Genomic DNA, 23,899 nt, shown 5'->3' with positions numbered 1-23,899 from the left:
CACAACCCATTGATCGGTAGTAATTTGTGACCATTTAGAGTATAAGTGGGAGATTCGACCTCCAAGTTTTGAAAAAGCGGGAGGATTTTGCGACGGTGTGTGGTGTGACGAGTCATTGTTTCTTGGAGGAATCCTTTCCTCTATAACGAATAGTTGCTTACCTGTCGGTGTAGTTTTGCAGCTTGAAGATCTTTCTGGATTCACTATGCTGTGCATTATTCCGCGATCTGGTGGTTGGGTCCGGATTCGGAGTCTTTTCTTTTATTTTTTTTGTAGCCCAGGTGGGCGTCGACGTCCCACCATTTGGTGTACCTCTCGTGACTTAGTCGTGCTTCCTGTGGAAGTCCCACCTTGGTGTGCCATCTTCGGGTTCTTTTTTCCCGCTCTTTTCTTTTATGAACCCTAGGCGTTCTAGTAATTTCCATTTCAATATTTCTCTCAGTATCTCCTTGTTCTTTTTATTGTTTGTCCCTCCTGCCTCATCTTTCTGGCGGAGGTGGGTGGGTTCGCTAGTGAATCCAGAAAGATCTTCAAGCTGCAAAACTACACCGACAGGTAAGAAACTATTCGTTTTGCAGCGTGAATCTTTCTGGATTCACTATGCTGTGCATAGATTTTGTAGCGGTTTGTTATCTTTGTGGCGGCTGGGTGGAAGATGAGCGTTGGTCGATGAATATATGTTGATGCACCTTTTGTCCTACTTGTGCTTCCTTGTTCATCTGTATGTCCACGCTGTAGTGCTTAGTGAACGTGTGCACTGAAGCCCAAGTTGCCGCCAGGCATATGTCTTGAATGGGCGTGTTTGCCAGAAAGGCAATTGTTGCCCCTTTTTTCCTTGTGGAGTGTGCTTGTGCCCCCTCCGATAGTTCTTGTCCCGCTTGTGGCAAAATTGAATATGCTACTTACCAGTATGCATCTGTTCTTGGCATGTAGGGCTGCTGACATACATATATGTGCATAGATCGCCGCCTAGTGTTGGGTCCGGATGATTGCACATTGTTGTCCTGGAAGAGTCTTCGAAGTATCACGAGATAGGTGACTCCTCCCCTGGACCACAGTGCGCATGTGCATCCTCTCCATCCTCAGATTGTTTTTCGCCATTGTGGCAGTGATGGAGTAGATACAGTAAGTGATGACCATGCTACAGAGTAATTCTGAGTGCTGCAGCCGCTACAGGCGCCGGGGAGGAGGGTGGGCGATATGAATGTCAGCAGCCCTACATGCCAAGAACAGATGCATACTGGTAAGTAGCATATTCAGTTCGAGGCATGTGGGCTGCTGAATTCATATCTGTGCATAGAATACAAAGCAGTACCTCCATTAGCGGCGGCTACCCGAGCCAGCTGCAGCAGTCTGAAAAAGAGTTTTGAGAACAGCCTGTCCTACAGCTGCCTGCTGTTTTGAGTGTACATCTACACAGTAGTGTTTGGTAAATGTATGTATAGTGGACCATGTGGCTGCTCTACATATTTCCTGTAATGGAATGTTTCCTAGGAAAGCCATGGACGCCCCTAACTTACGTGTTGAGTGGGCTCGTGGGGGAATCGTTAATGTGCGTTTAGCTTTTGGATAGCAAATTTGAATACATTTAACGATCCATCTGGCTATCCCTGCTTTGGAAATGGCGTTGCCCTTGTGTTGTGGAGAAAAGGCAACGAAAAGTTGTTTTGTTTTCCTAAAGTCCTTAGTTCTGTCTATATAGTACATGAGGGCCCTCTTTACATCTAGTGTATGGAGCATTTCTCGCTGCGACATTCTGTGGATTTTGAAAGAAAACAGGCAGTTCAATAGTTTGATTCATGTGGAACTGCGATATCACTTTGGGCATGAATTTGGGGTTGGTACGTAGTACGACCCTGTTTGCGGGAACCTGTATGAATGGCTCTTGAATGGTTAGTGCCTGGAGTTCACTAACTCTTCTTAACGAAGTGATTGCCACTAGGAAAGCTACTTTCCAGGTGAGGAATTGAATCTCACATGAATGGAGAGGTTCAAAGGGTGGACCCATTAATCTGGTGAGGACCAAATTGAGGTTCCACACCGGTGCCGGTGGGTGTCTTGGGGGAATTACTCGTTTGAGTCCCTCCAAGAAGGCTTTGATGGCAGGCACTCTGAATAAAGAGAGGTGCTGCCTGTTGGAGATAGGCTGCTATCGCGGTTAAATGGATACGTATTGAGTTGTATGCCAGATTGCATCGGTATAGGTGTAAGAGGTAACAAATGATGTTTTGAACGGATGCGTCCAGCGAGTTAATGTCATTGTTGTTGCAGTAAATGACAAACCTCTTCCATTTAGCCGCATAGCAAGCTCTGGTCGTGGGTCTCCTGGCCTCCTTGATGATATTCATACATTCTGGAGGCAGGTTCAGGTAGCCAAACTCTAAGAACTCAGGAGCCAGATTGCTAGGTTCAGCTGTTGCGGATCTGGGTGCTGAATTTCGCCATGGTTCTGTGTTAAAAGTGCGGGTTTGATCCGCAGCCTTTGATGCGGCACCACGGAAAGTTCTAGAAAGGTGGTGTACTATGGTTGGCGCGCCCATGTGGGAGCAACTAGGACGAGTGTCAGTGAATGTTGTCGCAGTTTGCGTGCCACTAGCGGTATCAATGGCGCTGGGGAAAAAGCGTACGCAAATCTGCCGGACCAGTTCATCCATATCGCATTGCCCTGAGACTGCGGATGTGGGAACCTGGCGGCAAAGCTTTGGCATTTTGCGTTTGTTTGTGGCGAATAGGCCTATCTCTGGCTGACCCCACTGTTGGAAGTACGGTTGGAGAACTGACGGATGTAGCTCCCACTCGTGCATCTGGTGGCTGTGTCTGCTGAGCAGATCCGCCATCTGGTTGTCCTTGCCCGGGAGGTGTTCCGCCATGAGGAATATGTTCCTCTGAATGGCCCACTTCCACATGCTCTGAGCCAGATGAGACAACTGTGGAGAGTGTGTTCCTCCCTGCTTCTGTATGTAGTACATGGCAGTCATGTTGTTCGTCCGGATCAACACGACTTGGTTGCACAAGTGTACTTTGAATGCCTTTATGGCTAGGAAGATTGCCATCAGTTCCAGAAGGTTGATGTGCATCTTCTTTTGTTGCGTCGTCCATAGTCCCTGCACTGTGTAAGTGAGTACATGAGCTCACCAACCCTGGAGAGAGGCGTCCGCCGTCAGTATTATTTGTGGAACAGGCTCTTGGAACGGTCGGCCCTTGCAAAGGTTTTGTGGATTCCACCAATGCAGAGTTGTATGCCCGACCGCTCACCAACACTAGGTCTTTTAATTGTCCGTGAGCCTGATTCCATTGACGTGCTAAGCACTCCTGAAGCGGGCGCATATGTAGTCTCGCGTGCGGGACTATGAAAATGCAGGAGGCCCTCATGCCTATCAACTGCATGAACACTCGCGCAGGAAGGGAGTGTTGAGGTTTGAACTTGGAGATCAGCAGTTGCATGCTGTTGATCCTCACTAAATTTGGCTGAGCTGTGGCTGCCAGAGTATTTATGGTCGCGCCCAGGTACTGTCGTACGTGTGCGGGTTGGAGAAGTGATTTTGGGTAATTTAGTGAGAATCCCAGACTGTGAAGAAGGTGAATGGTGAGGGACATGTGGCTGGCACATTGCTGGGCTGACTTTGCCTGAACAAGCCAGTCGTCCAGGTAAGGGAAGACGTGAATGTGTTGTCTCCGTAGATGTGCAGCCACTATTGCTAGGCACTTGGTAAACACCCTGGGTGCTGTTGTTACTCTGTAGGGGAGAACTTTGAACTGATAGTGATGCCCCTGAATAGTGAACCTGAGATATTTCCTGTGTGATGGGTGTATGGGTATGTAGAAATACGCATCTTTTAGGTCCAGTGTGGCTAGGAAGTCTCCCTGACTGAGTAGCGGGAGAACCTGCTGTAGGGTGAGCATATGGAAATGCTCTGAGAGAATGTAGTGGTTGAGGGGTCTCAGGTCTAGTATAGGTCTGAGCGACCCGTCCTTTTTTGGGAATAAGAAGTACAGAGAGTACACCCCTGTCCCCTGTTGGTTGACGGGCATGACCTCTATTGCACCTTTTTGCAGCATACTTAGCACTTCCTGCTGCAATAATGCCAAGTGCTCTACGGACATAGGACGGTGCTTTGGCGGTATGGTGGGTGGAGTGGACGTTAATTCGAGACAGTAACCGTGCTGGATAATGTCCCTGACCCACCTGTCTGTGGTGATGGTTTTCCATGCTGACAGGAACTGTTGGAGTCTCCCCCCGACAGGTGTTATGTGGTCGGGGGGCAGGGAGAGGGCGTCACTGTCTGTTTTTGGGGGAGGACCTGGTGTTGCCGTAACCACGTCCTCTGACCTTGGTGCTGGAGCCACGATATCCACCTCTGGTGGTTTTATCATAGGTACTTTGTGTGCCCCCTTTAGTGTACTGCTGCTGTGACCCCCGACCTCTAGCTGCTCCTCTATTCCCGGGGCGACGAAAGGAGCCACTACGAAACTGCTGCGTCTGCAGAGCCCCCATTGATTTTGCAGTGTCAGTGTCTTTTTTAATTTGAGGGTAGTGTCAACTTCAGGGCCAAATAAATAGTCTGGGTTGACCGGTTGATTTAAGATATTGTTCTGAATCTCAGGCTTGAAGCCTGAGATTCTCAACCATGCGTGCCTCCTCAACATGACGCTTGTGTTGATTGCCCTCGCCGCTGTGTCGGCTGCATCCAGTGCGCACTTGATGGATGCATTGGTAAGGAGTTGTCCCTCTCTGATAAGGAGCTCCGCTGCCTCTTTATATTCATCTGGCAAATGTTGTAGTAGTGATTCTAGTGTGTCGTAGTGGGACCTATCATAACGGGCCAGGAGTGCCTGTGTATTGGCAATGCGCCAGATGTTTGCTGCTTGCGCTGCAATCCTTTTGCCTGATGTCTCCAGCACTTTGGACTCCTTGTCTGGGGGAGGAGCATCACCTGTTTGTGAGTGGGCTCTTTTGCGAGCATTAGCAACAACCATGGAGTCTAAAGGTAACTGACCCCTAATGTACATAGGGTCTCCGGGTGCAGGCTTGTATTTTTTTTTCAATCCTGGGGTTTAGCACCCGTGCCCTGATTGTTTCTTTAAAAATGTCTTTTGCAGGTTTGAGAACTCCTTTTAACATGGGCGGAGTCTTGACAGTTTTATCGGAAGAGGCAAAAGTGTTCACCAAGAAGTCTTCTTCGACAGAGTAAGAATGGAGTTCTACTCCATGATTGGCAGCAGCCCCTTCTATGAGGGCATTAAAGGCAGCAGCGTCCTCTGTGGGAGATGTCTTTATGTTATAAAGCTGCGTGTCATGGGTATCTGGTGCTTTACCCTGGTCCGTGGGGTCATCCCATGCCTGATCTGGGTCTTGCAAGTGATCATCAGGATCGATATCCCCAGGGTAGGTGGTATCATCCCCTACATAGTCCTCTCCTGCGTCTGCCTCTGAAGGCGTAGGAGAAAAGGACGGTGGATCCTGATGGAAGGGTTGAAAGTGTTCATGAAGCACTGGCTCTGATCCTGCCAGCAATTTGTGTTTGAGAGGAATTTTGTAGGAGTCCAATCCCCTCTCTGGCGTGATTTTCCACTTGCGGAGCATCAATCTACCGGTGTTGGTGTCGATAAATTGTGCCTGTGAAGGCTCGAAATCTGTTCGTCCAGTGGATGGGGATTGTGTTTGGCAGACACGTGTCCGAATCTCGAACAGTTTCGGCGCCGTGGGCGGCGGCAACCCAAACGTGATATTGGCCGGCGCCGAGTGTGCTTTCGAAGCCTTGTGCGTGTCGGGACCCGACGTAGAGTTGAGGGCCGCCCGTTCTCTGATGCGTTGCAACGATGCCGAGACCTGTTGCACGGTGAACGCAGATGGCTCCTTGGACCCGATCGGCACCTTGGAGGTAGGCGTCGAAGCGGCATGCGACTTCTTTGCAGTCATGGGGTCATCGATCCGAAGGGAGGTATCAACGCTTGTCGGAGTCGATGACTTGGCAGGCGCCGCCGTCTTAGACGTCGACGCAGACGGGGTGGCCACCTTGACTTGTGGTTTGGGCCGTAATCTTCGGTGCCAGAGGCCGAGGCGCCTTGTGGGGACCGAGGGCCTTCTTCTTCGGCTCGGCACCCGTATCCGCTGCGGTGAGCTCGGCACCGAAATCCCTTTTTGCGCGGTCGGAGCCGATTACTTTTGCCGGCGTCGAAGGAGTGGAGGGCTTCGAGGCCTTCGAGCCGATCACAACCAGTTTCACTTTCGGTTTCGATGGAACTGGTGCGATGGATGGTTTCGGTTTCGCTGAAGGGAATCCAGTCGTCTGCGATAATAATGGCTGTTGCGAAATGTTCAAGGCCGGGCCTGGAGGCGGGGCCGAAGAACCGTGAGATTGATCTTGGGTAAGGCCCTAAGGCGATCCCTCGACCTGAGCCTTATGACGACGTATTTTTTCGGCCTCCGTATCGACGGGTTGGCCTAGCTCTTCGCTGGAGCGATCTTCCTCAGCCCCAAGGGCCTCATCGTAGTCTCCTACCTCTTCGACGACTTCTTCTCCCTGAAAGATCACCTCATCGTCGTCTTCCGATCGGGAGTCGTGTTCGGAAGCGGGGCTGGAGTCTACGTCTTCCACGCTCTCGGCGTCCTCGGTGCTAAAGATGTTGGCTGGGGCAGGCGCCGATTGCTGCGCCTCCAATCTCGCTGCCCGTCGATTCCGGAGTCTTCTTCGAGCGGAATCGGGCACAGGCCATACATTTCGACTCATCGTGATCCGGTGAGAGACATTTGTTGCATACCGGGTGGACGTCGATGTGTGGGTATTTCGCGTGGCATAAAGGACACCTTTTGAAGGGAGTCCTCGATTCCATCGTCGATCGAAGTTCGGACCCAACGGATCCGAAAAGCTTGAAGAAGGTGCTAAAGCACTAAAGAAACTAGTCGATACCGAACGCGAACAGTACCGACGATAACTAAAGGCCTTTTGGCCTTAAACAAATAGTTTCTTACCTGTCGGTGTAGTTTTGCAGCTTGAAGATCTTTCTGGATTCACTATGCTGTGCATTATTCCGCGATCTTGTGGTTGGGTCCGGATTCGTAGTCTTTTGTTTTTTTTTTGTTTTTTTTATTGTAGCCCAGGTGGGCGTCGACGACCCACCATTTGGTGCACCTCCCGTGACGTCGTCGTGCTTCCTGCGTAAGTCCCACCTTTGGGGCGCCATCTTCGGGTTCTTTTTTCCTCTCGTTTTTTTTATTTCTTTAACCCTAGGCGATTGACTAATCCTTTATGTCCATTTTTCTGTACTATTTCATTCCTTCTGATTTTCCTTATTTCACCCCCTCTTCCTCCATCCTCATCTTCCTGGCAGAGGTGGGCAGGTTCGCTAGTGAATCCAGAAAGATCTTCAAGCTGCAAAACTACACCGACAGGTAAGAAACTATTCGTTTTGCAGCGTGAATCTTTCTGGATTCACTATGCTGTGCATAGATTTTGTAGCGGTTTTCCTAAATTTGTGGTGGCTGGGTGGTAGATGAGCGTTGGTCGTTGAAAATGTGTTGAAGCACCTTCTGTCCAACCTGTGCTTCCTTGTTCATCTGAATGTCCACGCAGTAGTGTTTTGTGAACGTGTGCACAGATGCCCAAGTTGCCGCTAGACACATGTCCTGAATGGGCGTGTTCGCCAGAAAGGCAACAGTTGCCCCCTTTTTCCTTGTGGAGTGAGCCTGAGGCCCCTTCGCTAGCTCCTGTCCAGCCTGTTTGTGGCAGAATTGAATAGTGAGGGCGATCCATCTCGCGATGGTGCCCTTAGTCACTGGCCTACCCATGAAGCTAGTAGCAAAGGACACAAACAACTGCTTTGCTTTTCTGAGTTCCTTGGTCCTCTCAATGTAGTGCATCACCGCTCTTCTAGCGTCAAGAGTGTGTAGAGCTTTTTCTGCGTTTGAAGTCGGGTTTTGGAAGAAACTCGGTATCTGAATACTCTGGTTCATGTGGAACGCCGACACCACCTTGGGCATGAAGTGTGGGTCTGATCTCAGAACAATCCTGTCCTTGTGAATCTGAATGTAGGGTTCCTGTAGCGTTAGCGCTTGAAGCTTGCTCACCCTGCGTAGCGAGGTTATAGCTACCAGAAAGGCCGTTTTCATAGTCAACATTTGCAGTGAGGCCTTGTGAATGGGTTCAAACGGTGCCTTCATGAGCTCCGTCAGGACCACGTTGAGATTCCATGCTGGCGGCGGCAACCTTTTAGGAGGAGCAATTCTTTTGGCTCCTTCCATGAATCTCTTTACAACTTGCGATGTGAAGAAACTTCCACCCTTCTCTCCTCTGGTGTAGGCTACGATCGCCGCTAGGTGTACCCTTAGGGAGGTCGAGCAGAGGTTACTCTTTAGAAGGTGTGTGAGTCTCTTGTCATCGTATTTTGCAGCCCCTTCTTCCTGCACCACCTAGTAAATCTCTGCCATTTCGCGCTGTAGCATTTGCGTGTAGTTTGTTTTCTTGCCTCCCGCAGCACCTGCATAGTGCTTGGAGGCAAACTAAGGTGAGCGAACTCTAGGTCTTCAGGAGCCATGCCGCCAGGCTGAGGCTCTCTGGCTCCGGGTGTAGGACCTCTCCGTTTTGCATGGAGAGCAGGTCTCTTCTTCTCGTGAACCTGTGGGGATTGCCTTGCCCCATTTCCAGAATTTGGGAGAACCATGTCTGCCTCGCCCACTGCGGAGCCACTAGGATCAGTGTCATGTTGCTGGTTCTGCACTTGTCGAGCACTCTGTGTAACAGGGGTATCGGTGGAAAGGCGTAGGCAAATGTCCTTGACCAGCTTATCCATAGGGCATTGCCCAGGGACTGCTGTTCTGGTTGCCTGGACGCGAAGCTTTGGCATTTTGCATTTTGGCGTGTTGCAAACAGGTCTATTGTGGGAGTTCCCCATCTCTGGAATAGCTTCTGTGTTTCCTGGCCATTGAGCTCCCACTCGTGCGATGCCGGGGTCTGCCTGCTTAGCCAGTCTGCCTCCACATTCTCCTTCCCTGGAAGGTGAATTGCCAGTAGATCTATCCTGAGAGGTATGGCCCATCTCCACATCTCCTGTGCCAGAGAGGAGAGGGGGAACGACTGAGTCTCCCCCCTGCTTGTTTATATAGAACATTGCCGTGGTGTTGTCTGTTTGAACCAACACCCTCTGGTTGTACAGGTGTCTCTGGAATGCCTTCAGGGCTAGCAGGATGGTTTTCAATTCGAGGTAATTGATATGGCGTACCGCATCGGTGGAGCCCACAGACCCCTCACTCTGAGATTGTCCATGTGCGCTCCCCATCCCCTTTGAGATGCGTCCGTGGTAATGGTCATTGTTGGGTTTGGTGGTGTCAGGCTCTTCCCTGTTGTCATGTTGTCTCTGTTCCACCAAGTCATCTCCTCCTGCACTGCGTGCTTAACAACCACTAGATCCTCCCAACTTCCGTTTGCTTGTGACCATTGCTGTTGTAGCCATTCTTGGAATGGTCTCATGTGCAGGCGTACATTCGGCACCAGCTGGATACACGACGCCATCATCCCCATGATCTTGCTCACTGACAGAGCTCGCCCCTTCTGGTAGAGACGCGTCTCCTTCAGTAGGGCATCTGTTCTCCTATTGCTGGGCACCACTGTGCTGTTTAGGGTGTTGATTTTTGCTCCCAGGAAAATCTTCACCTGCTCTGGTTCCAGTGATGACTTTCCCCAGTGTATCGAGAACCCCAGGTTCGTCAGAGTGTCTGTCACGCGTGCTGCGTGTCTCTCGCACTTCTCGCGTGTGTTTGCCTTGACCAGCCAGTCGTCTAGGTAGGGGTAGACATGGATCCCCTCCCTTCGTAGGTGGGCTGCGACTGCCGACAGGCATTTCGTAAAAACCCTTGGCGCTGATTTTAGCCCGAAGGCCAGGGTTGTGAACTGGTAATACTCCTGGTTGAAGATGAACCTTAGAAGACCCTTGTGTCTTCTGCTTATTGGAATGTGCAGGTAGGCATCCTTGAGGTCCACGGTGACCATGAAGTCCCCGTCCCTTATTTGGGGCAGCAACTCCTGCAGCCAAGTCATTTTGAACTTTTGCGTTCTGATGAATTTGTTTATGTACCGAAGGTCCAGGATGGGTCTGAGGTTTCCGTCTACTTTCGGCACCACGAAGAAGTTAGAGTAGACACCCTTGTTCCGTTCTCTGAACGGCACTGCCTCTATGGCTCTTTTTTCTAGTAGTTTCAGTGTTTCTTCTCTGAGTAGGGCAAGCTCTTGACCCGATCTCTGCCTTCTTTTTGGTTTTCTGTCTGGAGGTCTTTTCTCCAAATCCACGCAGTATCCGTATTGCAGGACGTTCAGTATCCACTTGTCTGTGGTTATACGTCGCCACTCCTGAAGGTAGAGACTCAGTCTTCCACCTACTGGCGTTGGATGATCGTAGGCTTTTGGTTCTCCTCTCCCCCCTGATGTTACTGCATTGCGCCTCACCCCTGGGGGTATGTTCTGGGTAGGCGTCCTTCTGCGTGCTGAGTCACTTGGATGAGGGTTGGTCACCCCCTCTTCTCCTTTGGCCACGTCCGTTTCCTCTCCCGCGAAAGGACTGCCCCCGAGGATGGTACTGCCAGTTTTGCTTCTGTTGACCTTGTTGTCCGTGACTATCACCCGCCTGTCCTTGCTGGAACGCCTGGTGCGACGCTTCCTGCTGGCTTCCTCCCCGACCGTAGGGTCTCCTAGAGGGATTGCCTCTCCTCATCCCCCTGAGCTGTAGGGCCCCCATGGACCTTGCCGTCTCGTTTTCTTTTTTCAGCTGGGTGAGTTTCTCGTCTACTGTTGCTCCGAACAGTGTTTCGCCGTTGAAGGGGGTGCCGAGAATGTTGTTCTGCACCTCCTGTTTGAATCCCGAGATTCTTAGCCATGCATGTCTTCTCTCGGTGACCCCTATGGCCATTAGTCTGACCGAAGTCTCGGCCCCGTCCAACGCCGTCTTAATGCAAGAGTTTGCGATGTTTTTACTTTCTTCCACCAGGTGGGAGGCTCTTTGGCGGTATTCTTCGGGGAGGTGTTTTACTAGTTCCCCCATCTCATCCCAGTGCTGGTACTGGTGTCTATTGAGCAGTGCATTTGAATTCGCCACGCGCCAGTGCATTGCGGCGTTCCTCTCGACCTTTCTTCCTGTGAGGTCCATCCCCCTGCTCTCTTAATCGGGTGGTGGCCCCGAAGTCGCTGGCACGTTGGCCCTTCTCCTGGCCGTGGAAGCTATGATGGAGTCGGCCGTGATACTACCCTTGATGTAAGGGGGGTCCAGAGAAGAGTGCTTATACTTTTTCTCCGTCCTGGGCGTGATCAAACGGCAAGTCGCTGGTTCCTTAAAGGCTTCTCTTCCCTGATTCATCACACTTTGTAGCATGGGAAGGAATTGGCTTCTCATCTGGATGGGGAGCAGGGTCTCGAGGAGGAAATCGGCTTTCGGCCTCTCTTCTTACAGTTTCACGCAGAAGGCTGGTGCTGCGCTCTTGACCACCATATTGTACACCCCGATGTCGGGCGGCGAAGGCCTCGAAGGGTACGTGTCCACGGCCGCCTCTGGGTTTTCGGTGTCGAGATCCTGCCATTCTATCTCGTGGCTGGTTGATGGCGCCGAGCTGTAGAACGACTGCTGGTCGTCTTCTTCGGCTTCGCCCTCATAATAGGTCTCATCTTCCTCTTCGAGATCTCTCTGCAGCCCCTCGGTGTCGAAATCGTTCTGATCCTCGATTGACGACGTCCGTCGGCGGAGCCGTTGGAATTTTGTATTCCTTCATCTTGGCGTCGACCTCCTTCCTCTGAAGGATGCTCTCCATTTCGGCCTCGAGCCGCCTCTTCTTTCTCTCCATCTCGGAGATGCTTTCGGCGTCGACCGCGGGCCTCTGACGGAACTTGCGTCGACGCCAGCTTGTCCTTCTGCGTCGAGCGCCCCGTTTCATGGGTTGTCTTCGACGAACCTAGCCTTTCGGCGTCTTTCGGCACCAGGGAGTCGTTTTCGAAGGATCCGCTCGGCCTCTTGTCCATGGCTCCACCCTTGGTCGAAGTGTTCGGCGCCGGGGCTCCCTTTGTGGACTTTGACTCAGATTTTCTCGAGTCACCCTCGGGTTTGAGGCGTTTTCGGGTGTTTTGAACTCGACTCTTACCTCGTCTTGAGTCTTCTTGTCGGTCTCTACGAACGTGAAGTTTTCGGGTCCCTCGGTGACGTTGTCCTCATCGTCTGTGGAGAGGCCCAGATCGTAGAGCAACTGGGCTTTACCCTTGCCTTCCATGCTGGCGTTGGCTCTTCTCTGACGTTCTCTCACCCGGAGCGTCTTCGGCGCGAAGGCTGAGCAGGCGTTGCAGTCCTTGCTCAGGTGGTCGACCGGTAGGCAGAGATTGCAGACTGGATGCTGGTCCTTCTGCGCGAACTTGTGGTGGCAGTTAGGGCAGAACTTGAATGGCGTCTTGTCCATTGCTCTCAGGGCCTCTGAGTGCGCATTCTCCAAGGGCGTCGAAGAAAAGGTGGAACTCTTCCTTCTTCGCACTCCGGATGTTATATTTTCCTCTCCTGTGATCTTTTCGTAGTTATTTATCGACGAAACTCGCTTTTCCTTCTTCCTCCGACTGAAATCCTGGAGCTTCCCGATGACGATCCAGACCCAACGGCGGAAAAAATAATCTGAAGATGGCGCCCCAAAGGTGGGACTTCCGCAGGAAGCACAACGGCGTCACGGGAGGTGCACCAAATGGTGGGTCGTCGACGCCTACCTGGGCTACAAAAAAAAAAAAAAAAAAAAACAAAGAAAAGACTACGAATCCGGACCCAACCACAAGATCGCGGAATAATGCACAGCATAGTGAATCCAGAAAGATTCACGCTGCAAAACTGAATTTTCCTAACTTGAGCTAAAATAAGCACATCCGAACCCAATGGCGGAAAAAAACAATCTATAGATGGAGAGGATGCCCATGCGCACTGTGGTCCAGGGGAGGAGTCACCTATCTCGTGATACTTCGAAGACTCTTCCAGGACAACAATGTGCAATCATCCGGACCAAACACTAGGCGGCGATCTATGCACAGATATGAATTCAGCAGCCCACATGCCTCGAACTGTATCGTTAGTGCGATCCATCTTGCGATGGTGCCCTTAGTCACTGGTCTACCCAGGAAGCGGATTGCGAATGACACAAAACTGCTTTGTTTTCCTGTGCTCCTTTGTTCTTTCGATTTAGTGCATCACCGCCTTTCTAGCGTCTAGAGTGTGTAGTGCCCTTTCAGCGCCTGTTGTTGGGTTTTGAAAGAAACTTGGTATTTGAATTGTCTGGTTCATATGGTATGCGGACACCACCTTTTGGCATGAAGTGTGGGTCCGTCCTCATGATGACTCTGTCCTTGTGTATTTGGATGAAGGGCTCCTGTAGTGTTAGCGCTTGCAGTTCGTTTACTCTGCGTAGCGAGGTTATTGCCACCAGAAAGGCTGTTTTCATTGTCAGCATTTGTAGAGAGGCCTTGTGTATGGGCTCAAAGGGCGCCATCATTAGTTCTGTAAGGACTACGTTGAGGTTCCATGCTGGTGGCGGCATTCTTTTAGGTGGGCTAATCTTTTTGCCCCTTCGAGGAATCTCTTTACTACCAGAGAGGAAAAGAAACTTCCCCCTCGTTTCACCTCGTGTGTAAGCTACGATCGCCGCTAGGTGGACTCTTAGCGACGACGAGCATAGATTAGCCTTTAGTAGGTGTGTGAGGTATCTAAGCACCGTTGATTTCTTGGTCATTTTATTTTGCATCTTATATCTGCTGCACCATATTGTAAACCTTTTCCATTTATCCCCATAGCATTTCCGTGTTGTTGGCCTCCTTGCCACCCGTAGCATTCGCATAGTGCTTTGAGGTAGCTTAAGGTGTGCGAACTGTAAGTCCTCAGGAGCCAAGCCGCTAAGCTGAGGCTCTCTGGCTCTGGGTGTAGAACCTCTCCGTTCTGCATGGTGAGTAAGTCTTTTATTCTTGCGAATTTGTGTGGGGTCCCCTGCGCCATTTCCACTATTTGCGAGTACCATGTCTGTCTTGCCCACTGTGGTGCCACTAGGATCAGCGTCATGTTGCTGGTCCTGCATTTGTTGAGTACTCTGTATCAGTGGTATTGGTGGAAAAGCGTAGGCAAATGTTTTTGACCAGCTTATCCATAGGGCATTCCCCTGGGATTGTTTTTGTGGTCGTCTGGATGCGAAGTTTTGGCATTTTGCATTCTGGTGTGTTGCACATAGATCTATTGTCGGTTTTCCCCACCTTCTGAATAGTTTTTGCGTTTCCTGCCCATTGAGCTCCCACTCGTGGGATGCTGAAGTCTGCCTGCTGAGCCAGTCTGCTTCCACATTGTCCTTTCCAGGTAGGTGTATGGCCAGCAGGTCTATTTTGAGTGGGTGGCCCATTTCCAGATCTCCTGGGCCAGGTTGGATAGGGGAAACAATTGTGTTCCTCCCTGCTTGTTGATGTAGAACATTGCTGTGGTGTTGTCCGTTTGTATCAACACTTTCCGATTGTACAGCTTCCTCTGGAAGGCCTTCAGGGCTAGCAGTACGGTTTTCAATTCCAGGTAGTTGATGTGTTTGACCGCATCCGCTGGAGTCCACAGACCCCTCACTCTGTGCTTGCTCATGTGTGCTCCCCATCCTATCTGGGATGCGTCTGTGGTGATGGTCACAGTTGGGCTTGGTGGTGTCAAGGGCTTCCGTATAGTTCTGTTGTCCCTGTTCCACCATGCTCTCTCTTCTTGCACAGCGTGCATTACAACCACTAGATCCTCCCAACTTCCGTTTGCTTGTGACCATTGCTGTTGCAGCCATTCTTGGAATGGTCTCATGTGTAGGCGTACATTGGGAACTAGGTGAATGCATGACGCCATCATACCCATGATCTTGCTCGCTGTTCTCACTGTCAGAGCTCGCCCCTTCTGGTAGAGACGCGTCTCCTTCAGCAGGGCTATTGTTCTCTTGTCGCTGGGCATGACCGTTTTGTCTATGGTGTTGATCTGCGCCCCCATGAAGATCTTCACCTGTTCTGGTTCTATGGATGACTTCCCCCAGTGTATCGAGAACCCCAGGTTTGTTAGTGTTCTTGTCACCCGCTCTGCCTATTCCTCGCACTTGTCGCGAGTACTTGCTTTGATTAGCCAGTCGTCTAGGTAAGGATACACATTAATCCCTTCCCTCCGTAGGTACGCTGCTACTGCTGCAAGGCATTTTGTGAAAACCCTTGGGGCGGACTTTAGACCGAATGCCAGGGTTGTGAATTGGTAATGATCCTGGTTGATGTTGAACCTTAACAGGTTTTTGTGGCGCCTGTTCATCGGGATGTGCAGGTAGCCATCTTTGAGATCCACGGTGGACATGAAGTCTCCGCCTCGTATTTGAGGTAGCACTTCTTGTAGCGATGTCATTTTGAATTTTTGCGTCTTTATGAATTTGTTTAGGAATCGTAGATCCAGGATGGGTCTTAGTGTTTCGTCCACCTTTGGGACCAGGAAGTAGTTTTAGTACACTCCCTTGTTCCTTTCTCTGCATGGCACTGGTTCTATGGCCTCCTTTTGGAGTAGTTGTAGCGTCGCTTCTCTGAGTTGAGCAAGCTCTTGACCAGAGTGTTGTCTTCTCTTTGGTTTCTTGTTTGGAGGTCTTTTTTCCAACTCTATGCAGTATCCGTACTGTATGACGTTGAGTATCCATTTGTCTGAGGTTATTTTTTGCCATTGTTGAAGGTAAATTCCCAGTCTTCCGCCTACTTGTGTTGCATGCTCGTAGGCGTTTGGTTTGTGTATCCCCCTTACTGTGCTTACTTTGTGCTTCACCCCTCGGGGTATACTGAGGGTGAGCATTTTCTTCCGTGCGAAGTCACTTCTCTGGCCACGTCCGTTTCCACTTCCGCGAAAGGACTGGCCTCGAGGCTGGTACTGCCAGTTTTGCTTCTGCTGTCCCTGCTGTCCTTGCTGGAATGTCTGGTGTGACGTTTCCCGGCTGGTTTCCTCCCCTTCCGTAGGATCTCCGAGCTGGGGTGCCTCTTCTCATCCCTCTGAATTGCACGGCCCCCATGGACCTTGCCATCTCATTTTCTTTCTTCAGTTGGGTGAGTTTTTCGTCCACCGGAGCACCGAACAGCGTCTCGTTAAAAGGGGTGTCCAGTATGTTGTTCTGGACCTCATGCTTGAATCCTGAAATTCTGAGCCAGGCCTGCCTCCTTTCAGTGATTCCTATAGCCATCAGTCTGCTCGATGTCTCTGGCCCGTCCAATGCTGTTTTAATGCATGAGTTTGCAATATTCTTCCCTTCCTCCACCAGATGGGAAGCTCTCTGCTGGTATTGCTCGGGGAGATGTTTGATTAGTTCTCCCATCTCGTCCCGGTGCTGGTACTGGTGCCTGTTCAGTAGGGCATTGGAGTTCGCCATGCGCCAGTGCATTGCCGCATTTCTCTCAACCTTTCTCCCGGTGAGGTCCATCCTTCTGCTCTCCTTGTCGGGAGGCGGCCCTGAGGCTGCCGGTACATTGGCCCTTTTCCTGGCCGTGGACGCAATGATGGAGTCAGCTGTGACTGATCCTTTGATATATGGCAGGTCCTGTGAGGAGTGCTTGTATTTCTTCTCTGTTCTGGGAGTGATGGATCTGCAAGTTCCTGGGTCCTTGAAAACCTCCTTACCTTGGTTCATTACGCTTTGGAGCATGGGGAGGAACTGGCTCCTAGTCTGGATGGGGAGCAGTTTTTCGAGTAGAAAGGAATATGCTACTTACCAGTATGCATCTGTTCTTGGCATGTAGAGCTGCAGAGTTGTACACTTAGCATAGGTCGCCATCTGGTGTTGGGCCCGGATGTTTGCAGTTTGTTTTTCTTCTTGGACAGTCTTTGGAAGTCACGAGTTTGGTGACTCCTCCTTCGGTCCGTACTGCGCATGGGCTTCGGCTCCATCCTCAGATTGTTTTTCGCCAACAGGGAAATGATGGAGCGTAGTAATAACAGTGAGAAACCCATGTGTTGTATCTAAATAAGATGTACTGGAACGGATACAGGTAGCCGGGGAGGCGGGTGGGCGTGTACAACTCTGCAGCTCTACATGCCAAGAACAGATGCATACTGGTAAGTAGCATATTCCGTTCGAGGCATATGAGCTGCAGATTGTACACTTAGCATAGATTATATAGCAGTACCCAACCTTAGCGGCGACCACCGGTATCCGTTGCAGCTGTTTGAAAAAGTGTCTTTAGTACAGCCTGGCCCACCCTAGCTTGCTGCTTGGAATGCACATCTACACAGTAGTGTTTTGTGAAGGTGTGCGGTGTAGACCATGTGGCTGCCTTGCAGATGTCATCTAAGGGTATATTCCCTAGAAAAGCCATAGAAGCCCCTAACTTTCTTGTAGAGTGGGCTTTAGGGGGAACAGATAATGTTCTCTTTGCCTTTTGATAGCAAATTTGTATGCATTTTACAATCCACCTAGCTATCCCTGATTTTGAAATGGGGTTGCCTTTATGTGGTGGAGAGAAGGAAACGAACAATTGTTTAGTCTTCCTGAAGGGTTGCGTTCTTTGTATGTAGTATAGTAACGCCCTTTTTACATCAAGTGTGTGTAATGCCCTTTCTGCAACAGATTGGGGTTGCGAAAAGAAGACAGGTAATTCCACTGATTGATTGAGGTGGAAGGGGGAAATGACTTTGGGCAGAAACTTCGGATTTGTGCGAAGTATGACCTTGCTGTGATGCATTTGTATGTAGGGTTCCTGTATGGTGAACGCTTGTATTTCACCAACCCTTCTAAGGGAAGTGATAGCTACAAGGAAAGCTGTTTTCCAGGTGAGAAACTGTAGCTCACATTTGTGCATTGGTTCGAAGGGCGGACCCATTAGTCGTGTAAGAACTAAATTTAGATTCCATACAGGGGAAGGTGGTGCCCTGGGAGGAATTACTCGTTTAAGGCCTTCCATGAAGGCTTTAATAGCGGGCACTCTGAACAGTGATAAATGCTGCCTGTTTTGTAGATAAGCAGCGATCGCTGCTAGGTGTAGGCGTATGGATGAATATGCCAGGTTACACCTGTGAAGATGGAGCAGATAGCATATGATGTGCTGTATGGATGCATCTAGGGGGTTGATTGTATTGTTACGGCAGTAAATTACAAATCTTTTCCACTTTGCGGCATAGCATGCTCTAGTGGTAGGACGTCTGGCTTCCATGATGATGTTCAAGCAATCAGGGGGAAGGTTAAGGTATCCGAATTCTAAGATTTCAGGAGCCAGATCGCCAGGTTGAGCTGAGCTGGGTCCGGGTGCCGGATTTCTCCATGGTTCTGGGTTAGGAGGCATGGGGAAAGGTGCAGTTTTTGATGTGGTACCACTGATAGTTGTAGTAGCGTGGTGTACCACGGCTGCCTGGCCCACGTTGGAGCTACCAGAATGAGTGTGAGGGAGTGCTGTTGTAGCTTCCTGACCACTAATGGAATTAGTGGGAGAGGTGGAAAGGCGTATGCAAATCTGCCTGACCAGTTCATCCATATCGCATTGCCCTTGGACAATGGGTGTGGGTATCTGGCGGCGAAGCTTGGGCATTTTTTGTTTTCGTGGGTGGCGAAGAGGTCTATTTGAGGATGCCCCCACTGTTTGAAGAATGGGTGAAGAACTTGTGGATGCAGTTCCCATTCGTGTAGTTGTTGCGTTTGTCTGCTGAGCAGATCTGCTATGGTGTTTTGTACTCCTGGAACGTGCTGTGCCAGGAGAAAGATGTTTTGGGGAATTGCCCATCTCCATATGCTCTGGGCTAAGCGGGAGAGCTGGGGAGAGTGTGTTCCCCCCCTGTTTTTGTATATAATACATCGCAGTCATGTTGTCTGTGCGAATGAGGACTGCTTTGCCCGAAATTTGTTTTTGGAAAGATTTTAGGGCTAGAAAGATCGCCAAGAGCTCCAGATGGTTGATGTGGAGCGATTTTTGCTGTGGCGTCCATAGACCTTGCATTGTGAGGTGTAGGAGGTGCGCTCCCCAGCCGGAGAGCGATGCGTCCGCTGTTAGAATCACCTGAGGAACCGGGTCCAGGAACGGCCGTCCTTTGGAAAGGTTTGTGGTGTTCCACCACTGCAGAGAGTGATGTGTGCGGCCGTCCACCAACACCAGATCCGTCAGCTGACCCTGGGCCTGGTTCCACTGTTGTGCTAGGCACTCTTGAAGTGGACGCATGTGGAGTCTTGCATGGGGCACTATAAATATGCAAGACGCCATCATTCCTATGAGCTTCATGAACACTCTTGCTGGAAGAGAGTGTTGGGGAAGGAATGTTTTGCGTAAGGCTTGAATGCTTGTGATTCTGGCTGAGTTTGGATAGGCAATACCTTTGGAGGTGTCTATAGTGGCCCCGAGATATTGCTTTGTGTGAGATGGTATGAGGTGGGACTTTTGGTAGTTCACCGTGAAGCCTAGCTGGTGGAGCAGTTGGATGGTGCTGTTTGTATGTTGCACACATTGGTGGTAGGACGTGGCTTTTATCAGCCAGTCGTCTAAGTAAGGGAAGACGTGAATGTGTTGACGTCTGAGGTGTGCTGCTACTACTGCTAGGCATTTGGTAAACACTCGTGGTGCAGTGGTGACCCCGAAGGGGAGAACCGTGAATTGGTAATGTTGCCCGTCCACCACGAACCTGAGGTATTTCCTGTGAGAGGGGTGTATTGGAATGTGAAAGTATGCGTCTTTCAGATCCAAGGTTGTGAGAAAGTCTCCCTGGCAGAGGAGTGGGAGGACTTGTTGTAGAGTGACCATGTGAAAATGGTCTGAATGTATGTAGGCATTTAGAGGTCGGAGGTCCAGAATGGGTCTGAGGGTCTCGTCTTTCTTTGGTATTAAGAAATATAGAGAGTAGACCCCTAGATTTCGTTGATTGACGGGGACCTGCTCTATAGCGTGTTTTTGCAGGAGTGAGAGTACCTCTTGTTTGAGCAGTGTGGAATGTTCTTGAGACATTGGACGGTGCCTTGGTGGGATATTGGGTGGGGTAGATGTTAGCTCTAGACAGTACCCTGACCGAATGATTTGGGTCACCCATTTGTCCGATGTTATGGACTCCCATACGTGGATAAAGTTTTGTAGTCTGCCCCCGACCGGAGTGGAATGGTCTGGGGGGAGCGGAGGGGAGTCATTGTGCGGGGGGGTGGCAGAACGGGTGTTGTTGGTTTTGCCCCTGCCCTTATTGTTGTTACCCCTGTAACCACCTCTCTGATTGCCCTTTGAAAAGGTATTTTGAGGAGGGGACTTGTAGGAGGTAGAGGCGTTATCGGTGGAGGAGCCTCTGCCTGTGCCACAAAAGGACGAGCGTCGAAAGGAACGTTTGGAGGCTTGTGTTTGGAGTGCCCCCATAGACTTTGCTGTGTCTGTCTTCATCTTTTCGAGCGCTTCGTCTACCTTTGGCCCAAAGAGTGTTTCCTGGTCAAAGGGGTGATTGAGTATGGACGCCTGGACTTCAGGCTTGAACCCTGAGATCCTGAGCCAGGCATGGCGACGAAGCAGGACACTTGTATTTATGGCTCTAGAAGCAGTGTCGGCTGCATCGAGGGCACACTTAATGGAGGTGTTTGTAATTAGTTTACCCTCCTGTATCAGGTCATGAGCCTTGTGCTTGTATTTTTCTGGAAGGTGCTGCATAAGAGCCTCTAGTTCGTCATAGTGTGCTCTATCATATCGCGCAAGCAGTGCTTGTGTGTTTGCAATGCGCCACATGTTTGCAGCTTGGGAGGCGGTGCGTTTACCAGACGCGTCCAGAAGTTTAGATTCTTTGTCTGGCGGTGGGGCATCTCCTGAGGATTGGGAGTTAGCCCGCTTTCTAGCTGTGGAGACAACTAGGGAATCTAGGGGAGCAGGGCCCTTGATGTAAGCAGGGTCTGTGGGTGCCGCCTTGTACTTCTTCTCTATTCTAGGGTTCAGTACTCTGGCTCTGACAGGGTCTTTGAACACCTCTGTAGCGTGCTTGGTGACACCCTTAAGCATGGGTAAAATGGAAGTAGATTTGTCTTGTATATCAAATGTATCCAGTAGGAAGTCTTCTTCTACTGGTTCACTGTGCATGTCCACCCCATGGTAGTGTGCTGCTCTCTGCACTAAATGATGAAACCCTAAGGAGTCCTCTGGAGGAGACGGCCTTGATGGGTATAGGTCGTCCTGAGGTACATTGGGTATATCAGGGTTATTGTAATCCTCCCATGGATCTGGGGTCCCTGGTGGAGTGGGATCCATTGGGGCGTCCGCCGGGTAATTGTCCGGATCCCCATCATCCGGATCTGGGGATGGGGCCGGATCGTAGTGAGGTAAAGGTGGCGGAGACCTGTGAGGTGGAGGCGGTGGAGGAGGTGGAGGGGGTAGGGGAGGCAGAGTCCTTCCTTTTGGGTGGAGGAGGAGGAGCCGGAGCATCAAGGCGTCTTTTCTTGGTAGTTAAAGTCAAAAGCCCAGTCTTTGGATCTTTGGACAAAGTTTTTTGTAAAGGGTCTGGTGTAAACAGAGCCAATGGTGTTGAGTCGTCTGTCGGCACCGGTGATTTCGGAACCGGGGGTTTCGATGGTCTGTGTGCGCCATGCTTTTTTGAGGTCTCCGGGTGTTTCGGCGTCGAATGATGTTTCGGCGCCGGAGCGTCGGTGCCGACAGATTTGTGTTTGTTCGGCACCGAGTGTCCAGGCTTCGGCACCGGTGGTTTCGGAGTCGAGCTGGATTTTGCAGTCTTCGGTGCCGGATGCTGTTTTTCGGCACCGGGTGTCGGCTGGCTCGATCCCGAGCTGCCATGAGACTTTGGGGGCTTCGACACCGGGCCCGAAGGTGGGGTGATCGAAGTTTTGGTTTTGGTTTTGCCCAGGCCGGCAGGCGAGGGAGTAACCTGAGTCTCTTTGGTTTTCGGCGCGGGGGTGGGAGGGGGCATAGTACTCACAGCCCGCTGCGCTGGTGTAACGTCCTCCACGTCGGAGTCGTCGGCCTCGGAAGCGCTGACGACGTCTTCCTCCTGCTCGGTGTGTGTTTGCCCCGAAGCTTCGGCGTCGTCTCCGAAGATGTCCGGTGGAGCTGCAGAGGATGAGTGCGCCATGGTGCGTCGAGCTCTTCGATCTCGGATGGTCTTCTTCGATCGAAAAGACTTGCAGGCGGGGCAGTCTCTAGCCTCGTGTTCCGGAGAGAGGCAAAGGTTACACACCTGATGGAGGTCGGTGTGGGGAAATTTAGACCCACATTTTGGGCACTTTTTGAACGGAGTCCTTTCCATCGGCCGGGACCGGAGTCGCGGAGGGCCCGAAGGCTGGTGTCGATGTACGGGATGGAGAAAGTGCCGCTTCGAGAGATGAAGATGATGAAGGAACTCGAAGAATCGAGGATTTTCCGTTGAGGCTGGAACCGTAGAAGTTCGAAGCCGGAGCACGAAGTATCACATCCGAGCCCGATGGCGAAAAAAAACAATCTGAGGATGGAGCCGAAGCCCATGCGCAGTACGGACCGAAGGAGGAGTCACCAAACTCGTGACTTCCAAAGACTGTCCAAGAAGAAAAACAAACTGCAAACATCCGGGCCCAACACCAGATGGCGACCTATGCTAAGTGTACAATCTGCAGCTCATATGCCTCGAACATCTGCTTTCGGCTTCTCCTCCTCCAATTTGACGCCAAAAGCTACTGCAGCGCTCTTGACGACCATGTTGTATGCCCCAATGTCGTCTGGCGGCGAAGGCCTCGAAGGATAGGTCTCCAGGGGCTCTTCGGGATTTTCGGCGTCGATGTCCTGCTATTCCAGCTCAAGTGTCGTCGACGGCGCCGAGCCGTAGATAGACTGCTGCTCCTCTTCCTCATCTTCTCCCTCATTGTAGGGGTCTTCTTCCTCTTCTTCAGGATCTCTCGACTGCTCTTCGGCGTCGAACTCTTCCTGTTCTTCGATCGACGACATCCGTCGACGATTTCGTTGGGATTTTGAATTTTTTCATTTTCTCATCGAACTCCTTCCTCTGAAGAATGCTCTCCATCTCCGCCTCGAGCCTTCTCTTTTTCTTCTCCATTTCAGAGGCATGTTCGGCGTCGAGCGCTGGTCTTTTCGACGGAGCTTGCGTCGACGCAGCCTTGTCCTTTGTCGCCGAACACCCCACCTCGTGGGCCTGCTTTGACGAACTCTGCTTATCGGCGGCCTTCGGCACCTGGGAGTCCTTCCCGAAGGATCCGCTGGGCCTTTCGCCCTTTGAGCCACTCGCGGTCGTCGAAACTTTCGGCGCCAGTGTTCCTTTCGAGGACTTTGACTGTTTTTCGAGAGTCACTCTCAGATTTTCGGGGCCCTTTCGGGGGTTTCGTACTCGAAGCGTCTCCTACCTTGTCAGGCGTTTTCTTATCGGTCTTTGCGACCATGAAGACATCAGGTCCATCGGCGATGTTGGCTTTGTCGGTGGAGATGCCCAGTTCGCACAGCGACGGGGCCTTTCCCTTGCCTTCCATGTTGAAGTTGGCCCTCCTCTGCCTTTCTCTCACCCGGAGTGTCTTCGGCGTGAAGGCGGAACAGGCGTTGCAGTCCTTGCTCTCGTGGTCGATCGGCAGGCAAAGGTTGCAGACCGGATGTTGGTCCTTCTGCGCGTATTTGTGGTGGCAGTTACGGCAGAATTTAAAGGGTGTCTTGTCCATTGGGCTCAGAGTCTGAGTGCGCATTTTACGATGGGCGAAGATTGAGGATCTCCTCTTCCTTAGTCGTCCCGGCTGTATGCTCTTCCTCTCTGTAGTCTTATATAAATTCTCCTTCGATGAAACTCGTTTATTTTTCTTCTTCCTTCGTTAAATCTCTGGAGCTTCTCGATGACGATCCAGACCCAACGGCGGAAAAAAGAATCTGAAGATGGCGCACCAAGGCGGGACTTCCGCTGGAAGCACGACGACGTCACGAGAGGTACACCAAATGGTGGGACGTCGACGCCCACC

General features: G+C 51.1%; 1 protein-coding gene across 6 annotated transcripts in view; it reads right to left on the bottom strand.

Moving 5' to 3' along the window:
• Positions 1 to 23,899, bottom strand: part of LOC146870713 (apoptotic chromatin condensation inducer in the nucleus-like) — an 851,523-nt gene that overhangs the window by 594,926 nt on the left and 232,698 nt on the right. The gene's annotated exons all lie outside the window — the stretch shown is intronic.

The sequence above is a fragment of the Triturus cristatus genome, chromosome 1_1 (genome assembly GCF_964204655.1).
Source record: "Triturus cristatus chromosome 1_1, aTriCri1.1, whole genome shotgun sequence".
Taxonomy (NCBI): Eukaryota; Metazoa; Chordata; class Amphibia; order Caudata; family Salamandridae; genus Triturus; species Triturus cristatus.
Note: the sequence above shows the minus strand (reverse complement) of the source record. Positions and strands in the feature narration are given on the sequence as shown.